Raw genomic sequence first — 3516 nt, 5'->3', positions numbered from 1 at the left:
ACCACAATTGTGTAATCGAGTCTATAATCGAGTTTGGAGCATTTTGGAAGGAAGTTAATCCTGCCGCCATTTTCATTTCCGCTTTGCAAATTTATTCAACCCTCCGATTGGAGTAGGTTTTTATTACTTTGTCTTTATCTATTTTATTTTCTTGCACTCGCTTTACTTTATTTATTTCCTGCACTCGCTTTACTTTATTTATTTCTGGCACTCGCTTTACTTTATTTATTTCCCGCACTCGCACTACTTTATTTATTTCCCGCACTCGCATTACTTTTATTTATTTTCCGCACTCGCACTACTTTTATTTACTTTCCGCACTCGCACTATTTTTATTTAAATTAATGCACCTTTACTTTACCATGTCTAACTAAATCTCTAAGGTTAGAATGTAAGGATCGTAATTGAACCGATAATCCGTACCATGGTTCGTAGAAACACTTAAGGGCTATTTTAACTTTCAACTTAAGTTTTCCCGCACTTAATTTCCGTTGGGTAAGATCGAAAGTTGTCCAATGTCTATCTAAACTTAATTGTTTTTAACTATTTCAAAAACAGCAAAAGCGCTTTGTTTAGTTCATCAGGAGTTTTTAACTTAAGAAGAAAAGAGATTTTAAAACTATTTTCGAACGCGTTTATAAGTTTAGAGTCTGGTTCGTGAGAACCTCTTTTGGTTAAGAAATCCAGGTTATAATACTTTTCAACTTAGTCAAGATACTATATTTCTTAAAAATAGGTTTACTACTCTAACGCAATGCGCGCCTTTTTATAAGTGACAATAAGAGGGTTTGATTAGGGAGTACAACTCGGTTCTGAATATGCGAAAGCGACAGTTCCCGTTAAATTAGTTCTTTTCAAAGTAGGAAACACTGCCCATAAGTAGTTCTATTAGCAAGTACATGGATTATTAATTGATTATGTGAATTACATTCGACCCTGTCTTTATTAATTGATCTTTATTCAACTCTTTACTTTTCATTGCACACTCTAAAAACACCTATTTTGATTGCCTATGATAAACACCATAACAATAGATAATGATAGATTGACACTTGGTCTCTGTGGATTCGACAATCTTTTATATTACTCTGACGCGTTCGTATACTTGCGAAAATCACGTATCATGTTTTTGGCGCCGTTGCCGGGGACCAATTTCGTCAAATTTCATTTCCCTGTTGTTATATCGTTTAGACTTAGGTTATTTCCCGCCGGTCAATGCGAAGAACTCGCAGCACCGGAAGTTTAAGTTTAGTATATCCTTTGGCAGAACCTGAACGTTACGCTCGCGCACGTTTATTCTTTCATAGAATTAGGAGAGCTATGGCCGAAGATCAAAACCAAAGACTTCTTAAGGATTTCGCTCGACCATCCAATGAAGAACCCAGTTCTAGTATAGTAAACCCAACCATCCCAGCTAATAATTTCGAACTTAAACCATCCCTGTTGCAACTAGTGCAACAGAGACAATTCGCAGGTCTCGCTACTGAGAACCCGAACCAACGTTTAAAAATATTTCTTCAATTAGCAGACACTTTTAAAACCAATGGAGCTTCTGATGAGGCAATCCGTTTAAGATTATTCCCTTTTTCCCTCAGAGATAAAGCCCTATCATGGTTAGATTCCCTTCCACCCAATTCCATTACGACTTGGGATAACCTTAGAAGAGTATTCCTTGCTAGATACTTTCCCCCGAGTAAGACCGCCATTCTTCGAAACCATATAACTAGATTTACCCAAAACCAAGGAGAATCGCTGTTCGAAGCTTTGGAGAGATATAAAGAGTTGTTACGAGCATGCCCACATCATGGTTTAGAAAATTGGTTAATCATTCAAACCATCTATAATGGACTTCATTATAACACTAAGATGACCATCGACGCTGCCGCAGGCGGTGCTCTGATGAACAAACCTTATCCTAAAGCTAGTGCCCTCATTGAAGATATGACTCAAAACCATCAATCATGGGGAGTCGAATGAGCAACAGTTGAGAAGAAGGAAGCCCAAGGAGGAGTGCATGAACTAAGCTCTATAGACATGATGCAATCCAAAATGGACGCATTAGCCCTTAAAGTCGAGCATATGTGCATAAACCCAAATACTGTAGCCACAGTTTCGTCGGATTGTGAGATATGTGGAACCAAAGGACACCAATCTGCAGAATGCAGTCTATTAAACGAAACTCACTCCGAGCAAGTGAACTACACCCAAGGGAACCCATATTCGAATACCTATAACCCTGGATGGAGGAATCACCCGAACTTCTCCTATAAGAACAATAACCCTATCCAAAATAATGCACCTCTGAGACCTAGTTACCAAGCCCCAAGATCAAATCAACCTATGCAATTTGTACCACCAAAGCCGAGCCTTGAGAAAATTATGGAAAATTTTATCACTGCTCAAACCCAACAAAATAAAGAGTTCATGAACCAAAACATTCATGTTAACGAATTGATTACCCAGTTAGGAACCAAGGTTGACCAAATAGTTACTCATACTAAGATGCTTGAAACCCAGATCTCTCAGGTAGCTTTAAACCAAGCCCCTCAGACTACACCTGGAGGACAATTCCCTGGACAACCTCAACAGAATCCGAGAGGGCAGGCCAATGCCATTACCCTACGAAGTGGAAACGCTTATGATGAGCCACCAAACCCAAGATTAAGTGAACCCGAAACTTCTACGGAACGTACCAAACCCCCGAACAAAGTAAAGGAACCAGAGAAATCTGAAAACCAGGAAGGTCGAGAGAAAGGAGAAGAGCCTAAAGATAAAACTTACGTACCACCCCCGCCATATAAACCACCTATACCATATCCACAAAGACTCAAACAAACCCAGATCAATAACCAGTATTAAAAGTTTATTAAAGTTATAGAAAAACTTCGTGTAGAAATCCCTTTCACAGAAGCCATCACCCAAATACCTTCTTATGCAAAGTTTCTCAAAGACATCCTTACCAACAAACGTAGACTTGACTATCTGAAGCCCTTGGAATGTAATGCTATTTCCGAGGATAAATTAGCAAAGAAAGATAAAGATCCTGGAAATTTCTCCATTCCTTGCCTTTTGGGAAGTCATGTCATCGAAAAAGATTTTCTAGACTTAGGAGCTAGTGTGAGCCTAATGCCTTTAGCAGTTTGTGAGAGGTTAAACTTAGGAGAATTACAACCTACTAAGATGTCACTTCAGTTAGCCGATAGATCTGTTAAATATCCGATAGGCATTTTGGAAGATGTCCCTGTTAGGATAGGTCAGTTGTTTATCCCTACTGATTTTGTTGTCATGGACATCAAAGAGGACAATGATATACCAATCCTTCTAGGTAGACCATTCTTATCGACTGCAGGAGCCATAATAGATGTCAAGAGAGGAAATTTGACCTTTGAGGTAGGTGACGAGAAAATAGAATTTATACTTTTGAAATTTCTTATGGCACCTGTGATGGGAGACACATGTTATGCCTTAGATATCATTGATGAATGTGTTAGAGAATTAGAACAAGAAGAAATTATA

At 38.6% G+C, this 3516-nt stretch overlaps 1 non-coding gene across 1 annotated transcript; it reads right to left on the bottom strand.

Moving 5' to 3' along the window:
* Window positions 1–1704: 1704 nt before the first annotated feature.
* Window positions 1705–1811, bottom strand: LOC127108732 (small nucleolar RNA R71). Its single transcript, XR_007796249.1, has one exon. It is a non-coding gene; the product is annotated as a small nucleolar RNA R71 (small nucleolar RNA).
* Window positions 1812–3516: the final 1705 nt, after the last annotated feature.

The sequence above is a fragment of the Lathyrus oleraceus genome, chromosome 7, assembly GCF_024323335.1.
Source record: "Lathyrus oleraceus cultivar Zhongwan6 chromosome 7, CAAS_Psat_ZW6_1.0, whole genome shotgun sequence".
In the NCBI taxonomy this organism is placed as follows: domain Eukaryota; kingdom Viridiplantae; phylum Streptophyta; class Magnoliopsida; order Fabales; family Fabaceae; genus Lathyrus; species Lathyrus oleraceus.
The sequence above is the reverse complement of the archived record's forward strand: the minus strand, read 5'-3'. Positions and strand labels throughout refer to the sequence as shown.